This window comes from Aethalodelphis obliquidens, unplaced genomic scaffold (genome assembly GCF_003676395.1).
Source record: "Aethalodelphis obliquidens isolate GAN/ISIS:26980383/991018 unplaced genomic scaffold, ASM367639v1 scaffold72, whole genome shotgun sequence".
NCBI lineage: Eukaryota > Metazoa > Chordata > Mammalia > Artiodactyla > Delphinidae > Aethalodelphis > Aethalodelphis obliquidens.
Window position 1 is genome coordinate 11,383,376 of NW_020838016.1, and position 17,376 is coordinate 11,400,751.

General features: G+C 37.0%; 1 long non-coding RNA gene and 1 pseudogene across 1 annotated transcript in view; one reads left to right on the forward strand and one right to left on the reverse strand.

Annotated features, from left to right (window-relative positions):
* Positions 1-469: 469 nt before the first annotated feature.
* On the reverse strand, positions 470-1,010 carry LOC113612138 (40S ribosomal protein S11-like; annotated as a pseudogene).
* A 1,005-nt stretch (positions 1,011-2,015) lies between these two features.
* Positions 2,016-17,376, forward strand: part of LOC113612114 (uncharacterized) — a 61,977-nt gene continuing 46,616 nt past the window's right edge. The window contains exon 1 of the long non-coding RNA XR_003429728.1: positions 2,016-2,164. This is a non-coding gene — a long non-coding RNA (uncharacterized LOC113612114). The remainder of the gene's footprint in view (positions 2,165-17,376) is intronic.

Here is a 17,376-nt window from a genome sequence, read left to right on the forward strand (position 1 = left end):
TATTTCTACAAAAAAAATGCAGTGAAAAGTAAGGAAATAACTCTTACTAGAATCAGCTATGTCTAGCTCGATTACCTATGTCTAGATCCCAAAAATGTCAGCTAAAAAAATTAAATATATATGTATATATGTGTATATATGTATATACACACACATAAATGTGTACACACACACACATACAATATGCTTGCTGAAGACATTGCTATACAGTTTTAATATGTCAATCTTCTGACTTTATTTGCTCATTTCAAGTAGAATATAATTTAGATGCAATTCTACATTAATTGTGTTTTATTCTTAAACAACCTGTTATAAAGAACACATTGAATGCAGTCTTAAAATGAGATAATATGCACTCTGAGATCCTACAGAGAAAGAAAAGAAAACCCCTTTGTGGAGTTACTGGATAGTAACGCTATTTTGAGACAATATTGCTAACATGTTTTTGTTTTGTTTTGTTTTGTTTGACTGGGAAAAAAACTTTACTTTGTCTGGGACAGTGGGCAGGGGTCCAGACTCAGAACTCCTGGAACTCCTTCTCGGTGCCAGCAGCTTTGGTCACCTGGAGCACAGTGAAGCACACCGTCTTGCTTAGGGGAGGGCACTCGCCCACTGTGACAGTGTCACCGATCTGGACGTCCCTGAAGCAGGGGGAAAGATGCACGGATACGTTTCTGTGGCGCTTCTCGGAGCGGTTGTACTTTCGGATGCAGTGGAGGTAGTCTTAGAGGATGACAAGGGTTCTCTGCATCTTTACCTTGGTCATCACGCCAGACAGGATCCGCCCTTGGATGACAACATTACCAGTAAAAGGGCATTTCTTGTCATTGTAGGTGCCCTCGATGGCTTCCTTCGGTGTCTTGAAACCCAGACCAATGTTCCCGTTGTTATGCGGGAGCTTCTCCTTGCCAGTCTCTCCAAGCAGAACCCTCTTCTTATTTTGAAAGATGGTCGATTGCTTTTGGTAGGCACTCTCCACCTGAATGTCTGCCATCTTCCCCGCCGCCTGAAAAAAGGTTAATGTTTTAATATTTAAGAAAGGAAAAGATTCAGAAGACTTAAAAATCTCATGAAATCTTTGCTATAGCTTATAGATACGTGTTCTGATGGTAATTTCATAAGTTATTTTCAAATAATTTGTTCTAAGGTAACTTATTACATTAAAAAAAGAACCCCATAAAAGATGTGTTTTATCTTGTACTTCACTCAGAATCACTTCTTTTCCTTGTTTCATTTAAATTCTCAGCTTTATATTGTCACAATGCTTGATTTTGTTTTACTTCTTGAAGTGCTTCGTGATCATATAACTGGGACTAAGTAGGAACTAAATGTACCTAAACTTAATGGTTGCTGCTCACCAACTACATAATTATTGTCAGGGTGGCTAAAAATGCAGAAAGTCTGTCAAATATAAAAGAAGCACACACAGGGAGCAGTGGTGGGGAAGATGGAAATCACAGCTGGAGGTAATGATTACTCTAAATGTCTTGCTACAGCAAACATAGCATTTGGAAATTCATGAACATTTCTTTTAAATGTGCAAAAGTCTTTGCAAAACAAACCATACATTAACTAAAACACTCATGACTGCACTGCCTACACACTAGGCCACCTGTAATTTTGGGGAAAGTTCCTTCTATGCAACATCAAAAGAAACAACCATAGATCTTTTATTTCAGAATTGGCTTTGGTGACAAATAAGTTGGAAGTAAAAATACAGATAGTTCCACTTGTCTGACACCCAATATTCAGTGCTATGCCACATATCTCTCCTAAAAAAATAGTTTATTTTTATGTGCAATATGTATCCAATAATCATTTTTAAAATGTGGCCATCCTTTGCTAAATAATGCATAGTACATGAGTCTTTCTGCAATCTCTCATAAAAAATTAATCACCCCAGACCTATTCTTTAAAAATCCATTTGGGTTAGTAAACCCCTCTTTTGGGGAGAGGATTTGGCTTTTTTAGTAAAAAGGGAGGTTGACTCATATCCATTCCAGTTCATATGTTCCTCTGCTCTTCTAGTGCCACCATGAGCTACTGTTCACTTTGGTGCTGGCCACCCCACAGCTTCCTGGGACACAGAAGACAACCCCAGGACTGCAGTAACTGAGGGCTGAAGATGGAAGAATCACAATTGCCTTTATTCCTCTGACTCCTGGTAAGTGGTCAATAAATATTTTATGAATGAGTGAATGAAAAAAAAAAGAGAGAAACAGAGAAAGAAAAAAAGAAAGAAAGGAAGGAAGGAAGGAAGAAAAAAAATACCCTTTATTTTTCAAAATACACCCATGCAGTGCTACTGGGTTTCACTGAAGAAGTGGTATGAATGTTTGGCCTTTTCTTTCTTCACTTCTGCACTCCATTCTAAGTATAGTCAGAAGGCCTTTCCTGCCTGAGAAATGAGAGTCCGCTGTAAAGCCCTCTACCCCATTGTAGTCACTGTAGTTCACAGTCTTGGAACATGCTGCTTTTGTCCTATAGTGAAGGTTACATTTTGCAGGAGGGCTATGGGTAATGATGGTGCTGAGATGGCTCTTCTCCTTACTCTATTAACCATTGTTTTCTCAAGGTAACAGTTTTGCAGCAATAAATTTCAATGTAATCTTCATTTTTAGCTGTTTGCAATTCTGTTGATGGTGTAGGAAATGAGAGTGGGGAAGAGGTCAAGGGAATATCAGTTCTACTGAAGGTCTCTATTCTAGATCAAGACGCTGTTGTCCCCGGAAAGTATAGATGTCATCATTCTCTTTTCAAGAGGAGTAAATGAAATTACAAAAAGTAACTTGTATCAACAAGGACCTACTGTGTAGCATGGGGAACTCTATTCAATACTCTGTAATAACCTATATGGGAAAAGAATCTGAAAAAGAATGGATATATGTATATGTATAGCTAACTGAACCAGCTTGCTGTACAACTGAAACACAACATAGTCATCTATACTCCAATATAAAATAATGTAAAAAAAAAAGAAAACTAAAAAACAGTAACTTGCAAGGTCTTCAGGTTGATGACTTACAGGGTAAGGACTGGAACCTAGGAGTGTCTAACTAGTGTTATTTCTATAATAGAGCACTTCTCCAAATCTTGAGAGAGTGAGGGAAGTAGGAGTCATTTGGAGCATAAAAGTAGTTACTGCATAGGGCTGTGTGGAAAGCATGGGGAATTTTGGCTAGCAACTTTCAAGGAATTGACATCTTAGGGACATGGAAGCGTGGCATGGCTTTAGCCAGAGAAGATCTTGCAAACTGAGCAGTTTATGACGATTATTGTGAGGTCAGGTGATTTTCCACTGAAACCAAGTGCAGAAGTCTCTTGAGTGTTGTGGCTTCCTGGTGTCATTTTAAAATAAAACCCATTTCATGGAATTGTAAAGATCAGTTAAAACGTATTTGAGAGAAGAAATCTGAAAACAACAAGGAACCATTGAAACACTGTTGTTATTTTTTCACTAGTCTGGAAGGCTAGAAATCAATACCTACTGAGGTTTAGCCTCTTTTCAGAATATATATCAGGATTTGGAAATTATTTGAGGTCAGTGTTTCCCAAAGACTGTTCTAAGGAGGTTATTTCCACGTGATGCAAGTACATGTTGTGGTTAAACATGTTTGGGAAACACAGTTAAACACAGCTTACGGAGAGCCTTCAGTTTGTTCATGTACACTCTCCAAGGGTGGGAGCCCCGTTTACCAGAATTCTTTGAACTTGGGCCCTTTATACTTAAAGAATCACTAAAGAGATAAATGCCTTCCAGAATCAACAGAACTTCATGTCCCATATTCAAAACATTAAAATCTGAACTAACAAAGAGATTATTGGTTCCTAGAAACGCCCTGTTACCTCTTTACTGATAACAAAACTTACTGATTAATATTTTACTGTGTAAATACTGTGGCCTCTTTCATCTGTATCTTAGCAGAACCCTTTCTAAATAGCCTTTTGTAATTTGTTGATTTATGATTACATAGTCCAACCTCACCTTTGCTGCTGAGAGCTGAGGGTCCTCCTCTCTGCTGACCATGGGGCAGGGATCTGACGGGGTTCATATGCATAAGGAATCCTGGTTTTGATGTGATGAGGAACTGGAGTGTGGAGTCTCCAACGTTTGGGTGAAAAACGGTCCCCTTTGTCCTCTGTAACACAGGTCTTATAAGTGACAACATCTTTTTTAAAAAATCTGACAGTGCAGTAGGTTTTTCTACACCAAACAGGACTAGTATCCACAGACCTATATTTTTTTTTTTTTAATTTTTTTTTTTTTTTTTTGCGGTACGCGGGCCTCTCACTGCTGTGGCCTCTCCCGTTGCGGAGCACAGGCTCCGGACGTGCAGGCTCAGCGGCCGCGGCTCACGGGCCCAGCCGCTCCGCGGCACGTGGGATCCTCCCGGACCAGGGCACGAACCCGTGTCCCCTGCATCGGCAGGCGGACTCCCAACCACTGTGCCACCAGGGAAGCCCACAGACCTATCTTGAGAAATGCCATTTTATTCCAATGATACATCTTTTCAAATGAGAAAAATCAGTGCCAGAATAGGTAAGCTCTTTGCTCAAAGAAGACAGAAGCTGGCATCTCTGTGGGGGAGTAGTTATCAGTTTGGAAGGATCATAAGAAGTTTCCTCAGTTTGCTTGTTCTTTTCCAAAAGAAAATTGATATCCTCATTACTTAAAAGAGAAAGTGAGCCTAGAGCTTAAAGGATGAAATCATTATCTTTGACAGGCTGAAAATATCCAAACCGAAATTTGCCCAAATACAAATTTCTGCGCTGGAAAAGTAAAATAAAAACTGTCTCTAGCAGATTCTGGGAAGAATTTTTTTATATAGCTCCCCAAAATTTCTACCACCGTATAGTACCAGGCAATAAAGATGAGAGTGTGTATAGCACAGACTCACGAAGGAATGTGAAGTGAGCACAGCCATGGCTTCTGATGCCTGTGTTTGTGGGTCAGTAATACTTACAGGTCCCCATAGACCTGCAAGGGAAACCCCCATTTATTTATTTAAATTAGTTTTACAATACTGTGTGGGGAAGCCTCCATTTTGAACACTATTGTTCATTCAGAAAAACTGATTATCTTGTTGAAACATATGAATTTTTTTTGCATTCTACTAGTCTCTTTTTTGTTTTCTTGCACAGAAAAATGATGATGAAGTACCATGCAAACTCCAGAGTTCTTTGATAATTCACAATCGAAGGTTTCTTTCTTTTAGGAAATGGAACAGTAATATGATGAGCCAGAGGTTAGCGAGGGGGACACAGTTGTTTCATTTGAAAATATTTAATTTAGCTATTTTAATAAGTAGGAATTTCCTACAGCAAAATTTTCAGGAAATGATATTTTTATTTTTGGGACAACGTTGCCCGCACTTCTCTCCTCCAGTCTGAGCAGCATCTTCATAGATGAATGATCAGTTCGGATGGGGCTTTAACAATAATGGGCACATGTAAAAGACACATCCTTAAATTAGAACTTAAGCCAGTCCACCTCTTTACTCCCTTTGTTGGCTGATGATTCATGTTCATTTCATTATCTCAGTTTTAGTGCACTCGCCGTCAGGAACTTTGTTTAAACTGAGCTCTGAGAAAGATCTGCCAGCGAAGTTGATTTCCTGACTCTGATGCTGAAACATCTGATGACACAGACAAAAATTCTCCGGAATATTCTCAGCCTAACAACACTAGGAAAGGATATTCTGTTGATATATTGCATTGGCCAAAAAGTTTGTTTGGGTTTTCTGTATCATCTTATGGAAAAACCCGAACAAACTTTTTGGCCAAGCCAATATTGTCTCCGAGAGCAGGGCTTAGGTCTCGAATTTCAGGACTTACTGCTTGATTCTGTGAGAAGACATTCTGCAAGAATTTGTTACCCTCTACAGCATCTCCACTCCTCAAGCCAGTGGTTTCTCTCTGTGGCACCACCATTCTTCCAGAGACACACTATGGGACCCCTCTTTCACTCTTCCCTATCTGCTATTCCATTTAGTTTGTGTATTAGTTTATTCATCATACATTTGTTGAGAAGTTGTTACGCTCTCTAATACTGTTTCGGGCTAAGAGAAAAACTTAGAAATTAAGAAAACATTTTCGAGGACAGAATAGAGCAAAGACTTTGATCACAATGAATCAGAACAACTGCAAATGTTTCAAGTTCATCCTCATGCCCAGCGAAAGTTCATTTAGCTTTGGTTCTGACCATTAGTACTTGATTTTTGGCTTCCTACACAGAACGTTAACCCTTTATATATTGAAATAGTCCTTTTGTATGATTAACTACTTCAGGTGCAGCTAATTCTCAATCTTTTACATGTATCAAAGAAATCAACACTTAAAAGTTTTCTCTTACAGATCAAGTGGCAGAACATATTTCATACATCCTTCTGGTTTTACAAACCGCAATGTTAAGAAATAGAAAAACTTGAGTTCTTCTGCACTGAAATAAATAACACTGTTTAGTGCATTCTTCATGACCAGTGCTTCCTTAGCAGAATATTGTAAAACAACTCAGAAGAACTCTTTGCAAACTGGGCTGCACAATACCATCTTAAAACATTAATTTTATTTTACAGATTAGTACATGACACTGTCAATTGCTCAGATTTCTATGGGTGCACAAGACTAATGCCAATAGTAGATTTAGACCTTAGAAATATATTTATTAGAGGAGAAATATTCATGAAACATTGATAAACTTTGATATTTCAGTTTTGAGAGTTATATTAATTTCTTATTCCAAACCATTATAGACTAGTAACTTAATTCAAGGGAATATTCTACATTATTTGTTGATATATATGAATTTATAAACCATGGGATGTCAGTCACAAGAATTTAAGCATTCTTACAGGTTACTATATTTTATTTGCAGGATCACTGAAATGTTAATATACTTATTAAGCACAGTGAAACATATACTTTTATTCCTTGAGTCACTATTTCTTTGGGACTATAGCTATAAGTTTATATTTATTTTCAAATAGATTTTTTAACAACTTTATTGGAGTATAATTGCTTTACAATGGTGTGTTAGTTTCTGCTTTATAAAAAAGTGAATCAGTTATACATATACATATGTCCCCATATCTCTTCCCTCTTGTGTCTCCCTCCCTCCCACCCTCCCTATCCCAGCCCTCTAGGTGGTCACAAAGCACAAAGCTGATCTCCCTGTGCTATGCAGCTGCTTCCCACTAGCTATCTATTTTACGTTTGGTAGTGTATATATGTCCATGCCACTCTCTCACTTTGTCCCAGCTTACCACTCTCCCTCCCCATGTCCTCAAGTCCATTCTCTATGGGCTTTTAAACATTGTCTCTCATTTCTACTACATTTCACTGGATAACTCCTCCCTTCCCCTTTTTGGATTTTCAAAAGGAATATATTTATTTTTATTGAGGTAAACTTTTTTTTTTAATTTTTGAATTTTATTTTATTTATTTTTTTATACAGCAGGTCCTTATTAGTCATCAGTTTTATACAAATCAGTGTATACTTGTCAATCCCAATCACCCAATTCATCACACCACCACCACAACCCCCCCCACCGCTTTCCCCCCTTGGTGTCCGTATGTTTGTTCTCTACATCTGTGTCTCTATTTCTGCCCTGCAAACCAGTTCATCTGTACCCTTTTTCTAGGTTCCACATATATGCGTTAATATACGATATTTGTTTTTCTCTTTCTGGCTTACTTCACTCTGTATGAAAGTCTCTAGATCCATCCATGTCTCAACAAATGACCCAATTTCGTTCCTTTTTATGGCTGAGTAATATTCCATTGTATATACGGACCACATCTTCTTTATCCATTCGTCTGTTGATGGGCATTTAGGTTGCTTCCATGACCTGGCTATTGTAAATAGTGCTGCAGTGAATATTGGGGTGCATGTGTCTTTTTGAATTGTGGTTTTCTCTGGGTATATGCCCAGTAGTGGAATTGCTGGATCATATAGTAATTCTATTTTTAGCTTTTTAAGGAACCTCCATACTGTTCTCCATAGTGGCTGTATCAATTTACATTCCCACCAGTAGTGCAAGAGGGTTCCCTTTTCTCCACACCCTCTCCAGCATTTGTTGTTTGTAGATTTTCTGATGATGCCCATTCTAACTGGTGTGAGGTGATACCTCATTGTAGTTTTGATTTGCATTTCTCTAATAATTAGTGATGTTGAGCAGCTTTTCATGTGCTGCTTGTCCATCTGTATGTCTTCTTTGGAGAAATGTCTATTGAGGTCTTCTGTCCATTTTTGGATTGGGTTGTTTGTTTCTTTAATATTGAGCTGCATGAGCTGTTTATATATTTTGGAGTTTAATCCTTTGTCCGTTGACTAGTTTGCAAATATTTTCTCCCATTCTGAGTGTTGTCTTTTCGTCTTGTTTATGGTTTCCTTTGCTGTGCAAAAGCTTTTAAGTTTCATTAGGTCCCATTTGTTTATTTTTGTTTTCATTTCCATTACACTAGGAGACGGATCAAAAAAGATCTTGCTGTGATTTATGTCAAAGAGTGTTCTTCCTATGTTTTCCTCTTAGAGTTTTATAGTGTCCAGTCTTACATTTAGGTCTCTAATCCATTTTGAGTTTATTTTTGTGAATGGTGTTAGGGAGTGTTCTAATTTCATTCTTTTCCATGTAGCTGTCCAGTTTTCCCAGCACCACTTGTTGAAGAGACTGTCTTTTCTCCATTGTATATCCTTGCCTCCTTTGTCATAGATTAGTTGACCATAGGTGCGTGGGTTTACCTCTGGGCTTTCTATCTTGTTCCATTGATCTATGTTTCTGTTTTTGTGCCAGTACCATATTGTCTTGTTTACTGTAGCTTTGTAGTATAGTCTGAATTCAGGGAGTCTGATTCCACCAGCTCCGTTTTTTTCCCTCAAGACTGCTTTGGCTATTTGGGGTCTGTTGTGTCTCCACACAAATTTTAAGATTTTTTGTTCTAGTTCCGTAAAAAATGCCATTGGTAATTTGATAGGGATTGCATTGAATCTGTAGATTGCTTTGGATAGTAGAGTCATTTTGACAGTATTGATTCTTCTAATCCAAGAACATGGTATGTCTCTCCATCTGTTGGTATCATCTTTAATTTCTTTCATCAGTGTCTTATAGTTTTCTGCATACAGGTCTTTTGTCTCCCTAGGAAGGTTTATTCCTAGGTATTTTATTCTTTGTGTTGCAGTGGTAAATGGGAGTATTTCCTTAATTTCTCTTTCACATTTTTCATCATTAGTGTATAGGAATGCAAGAGATTTCTGTGCATTAATTTTGTATCCTGCAACTTTACTAAATTCATTGATTAGCGCTACTAGTTTTGTGGTAGCATCCTTAGGATTCTCTATGTATAGTATCATGTCATCTGTAAACAGTGACAGTTTTACTTCTTCTTTTCCAATTTGTATGCCTTTTATTTCTTTTTCTTCTCTGATTGCGGTGTCTAGGAATATGTTGAATAATGCTATGTTGAATAATAGCGGTGAGAGTGGACATCTTTGTCTTGTTCCCGATCTTAGAGGAAATGCTTTCAGTTTTTCACTATTGAAAATGATGTTTGCTGTGGGTTTGTCATATATGGCCTTTATTTGTTGAGGTAGGTTCCCTCTATGCCCACTTTCTGGAGAGTTTTTATCATAAATGGGTGTTGAATTTTTTCAAAAGCTTTTTCTGCATCTATTGAGATGATCATATGGTTTTTATTCTTCAATTGGTTAATATGGTGTATCACATTGACTGATTTGTGTATATCGAAGAATCCTTGCATCCCACTTGCATCAAGTGGGATAAATCCCACTTGATCATGGTGTATGATCCTTTTAATGTGTTGTTGGATTCTGTTTGCTAGTATTTTGTTAAGGATTTTTGTATCTCTATTCATCAGTTATATTGGTCTGTAATTTTCTTTTTTTGTAGTATCTTTGTCTGGCTTTGGTATCAGGGTGATGGTGGCCTCATAGAATGAGTTTGGGAGTGTTCCTTCCTCCACAATTTTTTGGAAGAGTTTGAGAAGGATAGGTGTTAGCTCTTCTCTAAATGTATGATAGAATTCACTTGTGAACCCATCTGGTCCTGGACTTCGGTTTGTTGGAAGATTTTTAATCACAGCTTCAATTTCATTACTTGTGATTGGTCTCTTCATATTTTCTATTTCTTCCTGGTTCAGTCTTGGAAGGTTATACCTTTCTAAGAGTATGTCCATTTCTTCCAGGTTGTCCATTTTATTGGCATAGAGTTGCTTGTACTAGTCTCTTAGGATGCTTTGTATTTCTGCGGTGTCTGTTGTAACTTCTCCTTTTTCAATTCTAATTTTATTGATTTGAGTCCTCTCCCTCTTTTTCTTGATGAGTCTGGCTAATGGTTTATCAATTTTGTTTATCTTCTCAAAGAACCAGCTTTTAGTTTTATTGACCTTTGCTATTGTTTTCTTTGTTTCTATTTCATTTATTTCTGCTGTGATCTTTATGATTTCTTTCCTTCTGCTAACTTTGGGTTTTGTTTGTTCTTCTTTCTCTAGTTCCTTTAGGTGTAGGAGACCTACACCTAAGTTGTTTATTTGAGATTTTTCTTGTTTCTTGAGGTAGGCTTGTATAGCCATAAACTTCCCTCTTAGAACTGCTTTTGCTGCATCCCATCAGTTTTGGATTGTCATGTTTTCAATGTCATTTGTCTCTAGATATTTTTTGATTTCCTCTGATTTCTTCAATGATATCTTGATTATTTAGTAACGTATTGTTTAGCCTCCATGTGTTTGTGTTTTTTACATTTTTTTCCCCTGTAATTCATTTCTAATCTCATAGCATTGTGGTCAGAAAAGGGGCTTGATATGATTTCAATTTTCTTAAATTTACTGAGGCTTGATTTGTGACCCAAGATGTGATTTATCCTGGAGAATGTTCCATGCGCACTTGAGAACAAAATGTAATATGCTGTTTTTGGATGGAATGTCCTATAAATATCAATTAAATCTATCTTGTCTGTTGTGTCATTTAAAGCTTCTGTTTCCTTATTTATTTTCATTTTGGATGATCTGTCCATTGGTGTAAGTGAGGTGTTAAAGTCCCCCATTATTATTGTGTTACTGTTGGTTTCCTCTTTTACAGCTGTTAGCAGTTGCCTTATGTATTGCTGTGCCCCTATGTTGGGTGCATATATATTTATAATTATTATATCTTCTTGGATTGATCCCTTGATCATTATGTAGTGTCCTTTCTTGTCTCTTGTAACATTCTTTATTTTAAAGTATATTTTATCTGATATGAGTATTGCTACTCCAGCTTTCTTTTGATTTCCATTTGCATGGAATATCTTTTTCCATCCCCTCACTTTCAGTTTGTATGTGTCCCTAGGTCTAAAGTGGGTCTCTTGTAGACAGCATATAGATGGGTCTTGTTTTTGTATCCATCCAGCAAGCCTGTGTCTTTTGGTTGGAGCATTTAATCCATTCACGTTGAAGGTAATTATCGATATGTATGTTCCTATGATCATTTTGTTAATTGTTTTCGGTTTGTTTTTGCAGGTCCTTTTCTTCTCTTGTGTTTCCCACTTAGAGAAGTTCCTTTAGCAGTTGTTGTAGAGCTGGTTTGGTGATGCTGAATTCTCTTAGCTTTTGCTTGTCTGTAAAGCTTTTGATTTCTCCATCAAATCTGAATGAGATCCTTGCTGGGTAGAGTAATCTTGGTTGTAGGTTCTTCCTTTTCATCACTTTAAGTAAATCATGCCCCTCCCTTCTGGCTTGTAGAGTTTCTGCTGAGAAATCAGCTGTTAACCCTATGGGAGTTCCCTTGTATATTATTTGTCATTTTTCCCTTGCTGCTTTCAATAATTTTTCTTTTTCTTTAATTTTTGCCAGTTTGATTACTATGTGTCTTGGTGTGTTTCTCCTTGGGTTTATCCTGTATGGGACTCACTGCACTTCCTGGACTTGGGTGATTATTTCCCTTCCCATATTAGGGAAGTTTTCGGCTAAAATCTCTGCAAATATTTTCTCTGGTCCTTTCTCTTTCTCTTCTCCTTCTGGGACCCCTATAATGTGCATTTTGTTGCATTTAATGTTGTCCCAGAGGTCTCTTAGGCTGTCTTCATTTCTTTTCATTCTGTTTTCTTTATTCTGTTCCACAGCAGTGAATTCCACCATTCTGTCTTCCAGGTCACTTATCCGTTCTTCTGCCTCAGTTATTCTGCTATTGATTCCTTCTAGTGTAGTTTTCATTTCAGTTATTGTATTGTTCATCTCTGTTTGTTTGTTCTTTAATTCTTCTAGGTCTTTCTAAAACATTTCTTTCATCTTCTTGATCTTTGCCTCCATTCTTTTTCAGAGGTCCTGGATCATCTTCACTATCATTATTCTGAATTCTTTTTCTGGAAGGTTGCCTATCTCCACTTCATTTAGTTGTTTTTCTGGGGTTTTACCTTGTTTCTTCATCTGGTACATAGTCCTCTGCCTTTTCATCTTGTCTATCTTTCTGTGAATGTGGTCTTTGTTCCACAGGCTGCAGGATTGTAATTCTTCTTGCTTCTGCTGTCTGCCCTCTGGTGGATGAGGCTATGTAAGAGGCTTTTGCAGGTTTCCTGATGGGAGGGACTGGTGGTGGGTAGAGCTGGGTGTTGCTCTGGTGGGCAGAGCTCAGTAAAACTTTTATCTGCTTGACTGCTGGTGGGTGGGGCTGGGTTCCCTCCATGTTGGTTGTTTGGCCTGAGGCAACCCAACACTGGAGCCTACCTGGGCTCTTTGATGGGGCTAGTGGCGGACTCTGAGAGGGCTCACGCCAAGGAGTACTTCCCAGAACTTCTGCTGCCAGTGTCCTTGTCCCCACGGTGAGCCACAGCCACCCCCCGCCTCTGCAGGAGACCCTCCAACACTAGCAGGTAGGTCTGGTTCACTCTCCCCTGGGGTCACTTCTTCCCCTGGGTCCCACTGTGCACACTACTTTGTGTGTGCCCTCCAAGAATGGAGTCTCTGTTTCCCCCAGTGCTGTTGAAGTCCTGCAATCAAATCCCACTAGGCTTCAAAGTCTGATTCTCTAGGAATTCCTCCTCCCATTGCTGGCCCCCCAGCTTGTGAAGCCTGATGTGGGGCTCAGAACCTTCTCTCCAGTGGGTGGACTTCTGTGGTATAAGTGTTCTCCAGTCTGTGAGTCACCCACCCAGTAGTTATGGGGTTTGATTTTACTCTGATTGTGCCCCTCTTACCATCTCATTGTGACTTCTCCTTTGTCTTTGGATATGGGGTATCTTTTTTGGTGAGTTCCAGTGTCTTCCTGTCAATGATTGTGCAGCAGCTAGTTGTGATTCTGGTGTTCTCACAAGAGTGAGTGAGAACATGTCCTTCTACTCCACCATCTTGGTTCAGGCTTTTCTCAAGGTAAACTTCTTATAATGTACAGATCTTAAGTACATAGTTCAATGAGTTTTGACAGATGTCTACATCCACATAACCACTATTCCAGTCAGGACACAGAGCATTTCCATCACTCCAGAAAATTCTTTCTCCAAGTTCTTGTCAATTCTTGCTCCCATAGGCATCCACATTTATGATTTCTATAGGTATACGTTATTTTTGCCTGCTCTTGAACTTCATATAAACTGAATCATAAAATATGCATTCTTTCTTTTTTCTGACTTCATCTGTATAATATCTGTTTGTAGGATTCAAGCATGTTATTGCATGTATCACTAGTTGTTTCTTTTTTGTTACTGAGTAACATCCTGTTGAATCAATATACCATAATTTATTTTACCAGCTTCCTGTTGATTAATTTTTTGATTATTTCTAGTTTTTGACTATTACAAATAAAGTTCATATGAACAGTCTTTTATAAGCCCTTAGGTATAAATACTTAGAATTGGAACTGTTGGATTACATATTAGGTATACATTTAACACTTTAATAAAAGGACAATTTTTCAAATTGATTGAGTCATATTACAGTCCCCTTGAGTGAAGTAGAGTTCCACCTGCTTCACATCTTTGCCAGTATTTGGTGTTCATGGCGTATAAAGTGGTTTATCATTGTGAATTTAGTTTCTGTTTTTATAATGATTTAAGATGTTCAACATCTTTTTATGGGCTTATTGAACATTTATTTATCTTATTTTCGTGAATGTCTGTTCAAGTTTTACCCATTTTTTAATCGCATTTCATGTATTATTCAATTGTAAGTGTTCTCTATTGGATTCTGGATACAAGTGCTTTGTTGGACACTTGTGCTGAGAATGTTTTCTCTCAGTCTGGACTTTGGTTTTCATCTTTGTAAGAGTATCACTGGAGAAGCAGAATTTTTGAATTTGATGAAGTCCAAATTATATATATATATATATATATATATTTTCTTTTTTTGTTTCTGTTTAGTGTTTTTGATATTCACTAAGAAATCTTTGCCTACCTCAAGTTTGTGAAAACATTCTGTTTTCCTCTGGGAAGCCTTAGAGGTTTAGCTTTTAAATTGCTCGTCATATCAATGATCATCTGAACATCATTTTGGGGTGTGAATTTTAACACTGTATTTTGAAGTCCTGTTATTAAATAAATCACTTTTAGGATTTTTTAAGTATTTCTGATGAATTGTCCCATTTATCATTATTTTTGGTAATACTTCTTTCTTTTTTTTTTTTTTTCTCTGAATTGTATACTTCTTTCTTGAAATCTATGTTGTTTGATGTTTCTATAGTCACACTCTCTCTCTACTTATTGTTTGGTAGAATGGTTTATAATTTTTGTCTTTTTGCTTTCAATCTGTTTCTTTATATGTGGTATACGACTCTTACGTTTTTATTCAGTCTGACAATTTTTGTCATTTAATTATTTTGTTTATTTAAATTTAATGGAACTATTGATATTATTCCATTTAAGGCTGCAGTCTTGCTATTTGGCTTCTCGTTGTTCCATTTGTTTCTTCGATTTTTCTTTTCCTATTTTCTGCTTCATTTTTCATCACTCAAATAATGTTTTATTATTTCATTTTAATTTCTATGTCAGATTTTTATTTATATGTTTTTGTTTTTATTTTTTAATAGGTTGCACTAGGACATAAAATACAGTTTAATTGGAATTGATATGTATCACCTTATGTAGAATAAAAGAACCTTAAAAAATATAATTCCTTTTACCCACTTTATCCTATAATTTGCTTCTACAAATATTAGAAAACCCACAATGTAATATTATTTTTGCTGTAAAATTCAGTGTTTTTTTTTTAAGAAATAGAGAAAAAAATAGACAGGCTTTTCTATTTGCCCACATACTTACCATTTTCAGTATTCTCTATCTTTTTGTATCACCTTCCGTTTCCATTTGTTATCATTTCTATTCAGTTTGAAGAACTTCTTTTAGAAGTTTTTAGAGCTCTGACCTGCTTGCTACTAAGTCTCTGAGCTTTTATTTTTCTGAAAAACATCTTTATGTTTTTTTTTTACCTTAAGAGCAATGGGATGCTATTGGAGGGGTTAAGCAGGGGAGTAAAACCATCATTTAATTTTTCTAAAGATACACATTACAAGGATAACTAGTCGAGCACAGGTTGGAGATGGGACAACAGGATGCACCAGGTCAGGATGAGTTAGACAAGGCAAGGCTAGGCAAGGACAAGGGTAGAAGTGCGAGAGATGGAGACACAGCCTTTTAATTATGACTTGGGCTTATTAAACTGTCCTGAGGAGAGGACACAAACATTCTGGTCCCAAACAAAGTCTAAGCCCCCCTGTGAATTAACAAATTGACATTCTGACTTATCAGCATATTTTACATTTTCGGAAGTTAAACAAGTTCTAATCACATGTGAGTAAACAGACAAAAATCAAATGCTCTGCACAATTAAAGATCAAAGCCAGGAGTCGTGGTCTAAATCTATTCACCTTTTTTACTTTGACTACAATAAATAAATTTAAGCTAGCCCTCTATAAACTCTGGCATAGGAATACTTATGCATTGATAGAAAATGAAGCATTCTGTTATGTGCCTGTTGTCTAACAATAGAGTCCAGGCCAGATAATAATTATTGTCCAGTTTTTACAATAGCTGACATCAGTGCAAGAAATATTTATTCCTCTGGTAACTAATTACTAGATATTACCATTACCATTCATATGTAAACTTAGTGAGTTATATGAGTAGCATGTGTGTTAACCATAACAAAAAAAAAATAGAAAATTTAAAGCATTTCTTCTTCATTTCTCTCTTATACCCTTCAAAATGGGGTGGGAAAGCCAGGGAGTGAAAGTATCCCAGTTTTTCACAAAGAACCCTCTTGTCAAGGAAACTCTCATACAGTAAATCTTAACTGTGGCTGATATTACCCCTAGAAAGTGTTTGGGAAAGTATAGAGGCATTTAGTTACATTAACTAGGGGAGGCTACGAGTAGTTTAGTAGATGAATAACAGGAATCCTAAGCATCCTGGAATGCATTGGACTATCCCACACAGTAAAGAGTTATCCTACCCCAAATACCAATGGAGCCCCTGTTGCCATATAGGGTGGGGGTGATGTTGACCTCTTCTTTGAATCCTCCACTGTACTTAGCACAATATTTTATACTATAGTTATTGGCTATTCTATTTTGTGTTGTATTTTAAAAATAAATGAACTATTCAAAACATTTGGGTAATGTGTTATGAAACATGCAGGGATTTATATCTCTGACCCAGTAGGAATATAAAGATTTCATTTTGGTTGGCCATTCCGTAATTTATAGTTAGAACCAATTCTTCCACCCATTTCATGCCCTGTTTAAAGTGAATTATTTCTCTTCTTTGTAAAAATGGCCTGATCCTTTTTATTTAAGCATGGTACATGCATCATAAATTAATGCTGACCTTACCCAATATAGCCAAGAATACAATAGAATTACTGGAGTCTCTTTATTCTTATGGAATTGCTATGTAATCTGTTGTATGGCTTAATATTCCATTAGCCAAATTATTCTTAGTGTCTACATTCATTAAGTAGAAGAAAGAAGGTTTAATCTGTTCTGCTTCTCTTCTCCATATTATTCATGTACTAAAAAGGTAAAATGCCCTTGGATATTTTTTTCTAGTTCATAAGTTTCCTTTACACAAGGGTACAGAGTAGCATACGTGGGACTGTGTAGGCTTAAAAATAGTTTAACTCATATAGTCATCTGTTTTCATTCCACAATCAAATATTGTATTTCTAGAATATTATAGTTGTTCTGCTACATACTGGAGGTATACATACTATTAAGAGAGTTTCTACTCATAAGACCTTAAAATTTAAAGGGGGAGACAGGCAGTTGAGTGTGATAAAGAGATATGTGTTCTGTGAGAAGAGTAGGCTCAGTTCCTAAATGAGGTCCGAGGAAAGGATTAGCCAGTTCGACCAAAGTGTGTGTGTGTGTGTGTGTGTGTGTGTGTGTGTGTGTGTGTGTGTGTG